The sequence below is a fragment of the Leptonychotes weddellii genome, chromosome 1 (assembly GCF_054177405.1).
Source record: "Leptonychotes weddellii isolate Sample4059 chromosome 1, ASM5417740v2, whole genome shotgun sequence".
Classification (NCBI taxonomy): domain Eukaryota; kingdom Metazoa; phylum Chordata; class Mammalia; order Carnivora; family Phocidae; genus Leptonychotes; species Leptonychotes weddellii.
In genome coordinates, this window is record NC_138369.1 from 153,362,650 (window position 1) to 153,368,975 (window position 6,326).

The 6,326-nt window shown below is 34.7% G+C and overlaps 1 pseudogene; it reads right to left on the reverse strand.

Moving 5' to 3' along the window:
* Window positions 1-4,809: 4,809 nt before the first annotated feature.
* Window positions 4,810-6,023, reverse strand: LOC102736624 (small ribosomal subunit protein eS6 pseudogene; annotated as a pseudogene).
* Window positions 6,024-6,326: the final 303 nt, after the last annotated feature.

Here is a 6,326-nt window from a genome sequence, read left to right on the forward strand (position 1 = left end):
AATGCTCTTCACTGACTATATATTCCACTTTGATGTAATTTTGTAAATTAAATCAGATGCAAAAAATGTATTTTAAAATAAATATATCATTTTAAAGGGAGAGTTGGCATTTATATCTGGGGCTCTGGTTAATTAATGAATTAATTTATATCTAGTATTTTAATATCTATAATAGTTGCCATGGTATTTATTTGATTGATTGTCTTTAAGTCAATCTCCTTCATCAATTCAGCATTTCTAATAGGTTCTATTAACACATAGATTTATAGCAATTAAGATTTACTGATTAAGTTGTTTACTTAATACAATAAGGCCTTTAAGTGATATTTCCTTTCATTCCCAGTATTGTGCATTTTTCGATATATTAAACTCTCTAACATGGATTAATAACTTGATTTTTAAATTTGAAATATGTATCAGAGAATAGTATATATTATATACACATCATATACATATGTATGAAAGTGTGCTCTTTTCTCTGTCTTTGGGATAGAACAAACATGTTTACCAAAAAACAAAAACAAAGCAAAATTAACAAAAACTAATTTATCATTAGTAGGGCAATAATATATACGGCCAGGTTGCTAAGCATCCAGAATTATTTATAACATACAATACTAATGACAAGTCTTTAAGGAAAATAATATTGTGACTTCATAACCAATTGTGAGTTGTAACAAAGCTGCCAAAATAAATACATACCACGAAGCACTGTGGTTACATAATGCACCTAAAATTAATGTATAGATATTAACTAATTCATATATACACATATAAAAACACGTGTGTATATTTTCTGCTATTCTGCAAAAAAGATTTCTTTGTTTCCCTACTATCCTCCCTACCATGTTATAGAAGTGAATTGTACACAGTATTCAGAATATTCTTGAAAGAACATAAATCAAATAGATTCTGACACTCTCTTGCTGAAAGCCCTTCAAAGATCGATTCTCACACTTAGCGTAAAATAAAAATTGGTTAGTCAGTGTATTAATTTGCTAGGGCTTCTGTAACAAAGTACCAAAGACCTGGGAGGCTTAAACAAAAGACATTTCTCATATTTCTGGAGACTTCGGAAATCCAAGATCAAAATATCAGCACGATGAGGCCTTTCTCCTTAGCTTCTAGATGACTATCTTCATGTTCACATGATGTTTTCCCTCTTGGTGTATCTGTGTCCTAATTTCTTCTTCTTTTACGGATACTAGTTATATTGGATTAAAGTCTACCTTAATGACTTCATTTTAACCTAATTACCTCTGTAAGACCCTATCTTCAAATACATTCACATTGTGATGTGCTAGGGGTTAAAACTTCAACCTATCAATTTGGGGTAACACATTTCAGCCCTTATAGCGAGGACACAAAGGTCTACATCATCTAACTACTCTCTTCCTGGGACATTTTGTCTCTGTCAAAAGAAAATTCGGAGAGTTTTCCTTGAGCTGTTCATGAATAGGGAGACATCAAACAGGAAACTCTGGTTTGCAGTCTGGAAGCATGATGTTATAGGGTGGCGTACAAAGTGGAAATGAGGAAGTTGTTTAACCTCTGCAATTATTGTTTATTAAAAAATGTGCATTTCCAAATGGCAGAGAAATGGTTAAAAGTGATTATTTTATACCATTTTAGTTGTGACTCATGTTTCATTTATGATTTTCAGAGCCATTTACAAGAAATAATTTAATTTTGATTATGTTTATGAACTAAGGTAGACTAAGTTTATCTTATGTGGCTTAAATGGTTTTGTCTTCCTGAGGGATCTTCAAGCCTGGTCTTCATTTTATTTTATTTTAACATCCTCTATGCACTCTGGTCTAGGCACAGACAGCCTAAATATGTTCACAGTTTTTCAAGTACTCAAATCTATTCTACCTTGACACCATTTCCTCTGCCATAAAGCTATTCACAGTGATTTCGACTTTGCAAGACTTGCTTCTTTCCTAACATTTCAATTTAAATGTCATCTCCTAAGATAGATCTTTGATAATAACAACAAAAGTAGAAATCACTGTATACCATAATGCTAATTTAATTTTCTTTATAACCCTTTTTGCTATCTAAATTTTCTTTTTTAGTTATGTGTTAAATTTACGTTTCTCAGTTGAATATAAGGAGAGAGAATGTGTGTGTGTGTGAGAGAGAGAGAGAGAGAGAGGGAATTCTTTTCTCATGTTCATAACTGAATTCTCAGTGAATAGAGAAATCCCTGTCAGGTAGAAGGTAGACAGTAAATATTTATTTTATGACTTGAATGAATATATTAATGAATCAATGTAATTAAAATAGCTCACCTTTTTTGTACTTCTAGGTAGGAAAGGGGAGCTATAAAATGGGTGTTATAAAGTTATTGGGAAGATAATAATGCTAACATTTCTCAATACTCATTTGCTTAATCAGTATGCAGGGTTTTTCTACTACGATAGACTTTATGTATACAATGATTGAGACAGAGCCCTCTCAAATTTCTTACACAAAAAGCACTATAAGATAAGTCATAGGTTTACTTTTTAACAAAGAAATTGGACACACAGTTCTATGAGATGATGAGAAATGACTATTCTCACAATGAAGCAAGTGCCAGGCAAATTTTCTGGCAACTCTTTGATTCTTGGATACTTTCAATGTGTGTTCCATGGTTCTAGCTTAGAAAGTGTTGGAGTGGTCACAGGAATATTCAGAATAATGTTTGATCAAATATCTGGGCACTGTGGCCCAGCCAAATTAGCACATATAGTTAACCACAAGCCAGAAAGCCAAGGAATCCAGGCAGCTTCTAGAGGATGGAAAAATAAGGAACCCCTAGAATCTCTAGGGAGAATGTAGCCCTTTTAAAAACCTTGATTTTAGCTAGTAAGAACATTTTAGACCTCTGATTTCCAGAACTCTAGAACTGTATGACAACATTTTTTTTTTAATTTTATTTATTTATTTGACAGAGAGAGAGGGAACACAAGCAGGGGGAGTGGGAGAGGGAGAAGCAGGCTTCCCGCTGAGCAGGGAGCCCAATGCAGGGCTCCATCCCAGGACCTTGGGATCATGATCTGAACCGAAGGCAGACCCTTAACGACTGAGCCACCCAGGTGCCCCTACAACATGTTTTGTTTGTTTTAAGCCACTATGTTTCCCAGATGTATTTAGGGAAAACCTGGAAACCTGCTTTGTAACAACTGGAAGTTCTCAAAGCAAGTTTTCTTTTTCTTTCTCTCTGTCTCTGTCTCTCTATCAGGTAGGTTTGGAAAATGCCTAAGCAGACAATTTTCTACAAGTCTTGTCCTTACCTTTAACCTCTAATATGTTTTGGGAATCTCTCAGTCAGAGTTATGATATGCATCTTGTTTAAAATTATTTAAAAAATTATTTAATGGGGCGCCTGGGTGGCTCAGTCATTAAGCGTCTGCCTTCGGCTCAGGTCATGATCCCAGGGTGCTGGGATCAAGCCCCACATCGGGCTCCCTGCTCCGCGGGAAGCCTGCTTCTCTCTCTCCTACTCTGCCTGCTTGTGTTCCTTCTCTCGCTGTGTCTCTGTCAAATAAAAAAAAAAAAAATATTTAACTAGGAAACACTTTTTTTTCTCTCCCCCATGACTTTTGCAACAAATCTAAGAAATACACATTGCAATATTCTTCATAAAATTTAGTGGTGGTGTGACTTTTTCTAGGACATTTCATGACTGAGATCTAAATATTATTAAATAAAATAATAAAATGGATCTTGCCATTTCTTTCTATTTATTTCACCAACTATTTTAAAATAATGGATGATACAATAAATAGCTTGCAATATCTAATATCAAAAAATTTGAAAATTCTTTGATTTTTTTTTCATTCCATAGTTCAACCGAAACAAGCAAAAGGAGAAATTTACTTGCTTATTATAACTTTCCAATGTATAATCCAATGATGTTAGGACTATTTTTCATGTTATTAAAAGTGAATTGTTCACGGTACTATTATTCTAAATGTGATAATTTTTTATTATTTATAGTTATCACAAGAAAATTTTATTTTTTAAACTTCAGATAAAAATTAAATTTGACTTATACCTGAAAATGCTCAATTTGTATAATTTAATTTACAATTATGTAAATCAATCTTATGTTTTCAACCTTACACATAGTTATACAGAGCAAAGAAGCAATTGAAGAACAAAAAGATTACTTAGGAAAAAAATGCCCATTTTAATTAATTAATAAAATCAAGTTTTTGGGCGCCTGGGTGGCTCAGCTGGTTAAGCAACTGCCTTCGGCTCAGGTCATGATCCTGGAGTCCCGGGATTGAGTCCCGCATCGGACTCCCTGCTCAGCTGGGAGTCTGCTTCTCCCTCTGATCCTCCCCCTCTCATGCTCTCTGCCTCCCATTCTCTCTCTCAGATAAATAAATAAAAAATCTTTAAAAAATAAAAATAAAATCAAGTTTTTTAAAGTCATCTAATTGTGCTATTTTTGTTTTCAAATTAATTACATATTGGGTAGAATGAATTATTCATATGCTTTTTCACACTACTCTAAGAAACAAAGGGTTTTTCATTTATTACATTTTTTCTATTTACAAGAGAAAAAAAATCTTTTGGAAAGAAGATACCATTGGTTTTTGGGTCTTCCTTACTATAAATATGTATTAACACCAAAACCTATGAAAATATGACAGCACTTGTTTTTTGTTGTGCTGGTAAATGTTGCTACATCTTCCAGGGTTTCAGAAGGATACATTGTTTCAGTGATCAGTAGTAGATATTTATTTATTTATTTATTTTTATTTATTTATTTTTTGAAGTCTGATCTTATTTATTTATCATTCTTAGAAAATCTCATTTTTGACTGGACTCAGAGGTAGAAGCTCTCAGAGAGGATAGTCTCCGTCTCTTGGCAATCTGTTCCTGGCATTTTTCTTTGGCCTCCTTCATTCTCTTGGCCAAAAGTTTAGCATATTCTGCAGCCTTTTCCTTATTTTCCTGAGTGTGCTGCTTCTTCAAGGCAATACGCCAACATTTGTGCTGGAGGACACGTGGAGTAACAAGATGCTGAATCTTAGGCGCCTTGGGTCTAGGTTTCTTGCCTTCTTTGTTTAGGGGCTTTCTCACAACATACTGGTGGACATCATCTTCTTTAGAGAGATTGAAAAGTTTGCGGATTCTGCTGGCTCTTTTGGGCCCCAGGCGACAAAGCACAGGAGTATCTGTGAGTTCAGGAATATCCTTCTCCCCTTTTTTTACAATGACCAACTTGAGAACACTGAGATTGGCATCCACAATGCAACCCTGAACAGATTTGTGCTCTCTCTCTCCAGTCCTCCTTGGTCTATAGCAGGAATACCCCTTACTCAGCAGCAGGCGAACACGGTCATGGGTCGAGACACCCTGCCCCATGGGGAAGCCTTGTTTGTCATTGCCACCACTGATTCGGACCACATAATCCTTCCATTCTTCACCCAGAGCATCAGCAGCAACTTCTGTGGCCATACACTTCTCATAAAAGGTACGAAGTTTGTGTTCATCGTCCACTTCAATGAGTTTCTGGCAGCCAGTAGCTGGGAAAGAGATGTTCAGCTGAATCCTGAAGCAGCCTACCGCCTCTGAGGTGCCATGACAAAGAGCAATAGTAGATATTTAAATTTATACAAATATTTTGTTATAAATCTTTAAGGCAGATCTTTTTCCTCTCCAAGCTGATGTATCAATGATCTGGCCCTCCCCAAATAGACAATAGTTCTCTCAGAATTTTTTAACCATAGTTTTTATTTGATCATTCATAACCCACTCACCCTCCCATTTATCACAGAGTGTAACATTTCAGCTTGTATTGAAATTGAATTTTAATGTCTATTTTATTTATCCAACTAGATATTATGCTTGATATTAAATTACTGTAGCATAAAGCTTGGCCATTCTGTGCATGTATCTCTGGAATAACTTTAGCTAAATAACATGTATATATTTGGTGCAAGTTAAGTATTTATTAATTTAATTTGCCAAGTCCAACAATCACCATTCATTTCTATTTTAGCTTTATTTTCCTCCACCATTTTGCTGAGTAGTCATATTTCCAAAAGTGGAACATGAGAACTCCCAGAGGTGCATGTTAGGGTGAGTTTAATGTGCTGAGTCACAGGATAAATATGGTCCAGTTAGTTCTTTTTGAAAGTTTGAGGAAAATTCCAAAATATGAGTAAAATATTTTTCATATTTAAACAAATATGCACATAATTTGGGATAGAATACAACTCAAGAAGTGTTGCATGCGTAATTGATCATCTTCAGACTCAATCTACTCACAAAAGTAATTTTCTCTATCATTAAGGACACCATACAATGTGAAACTTCCTGCT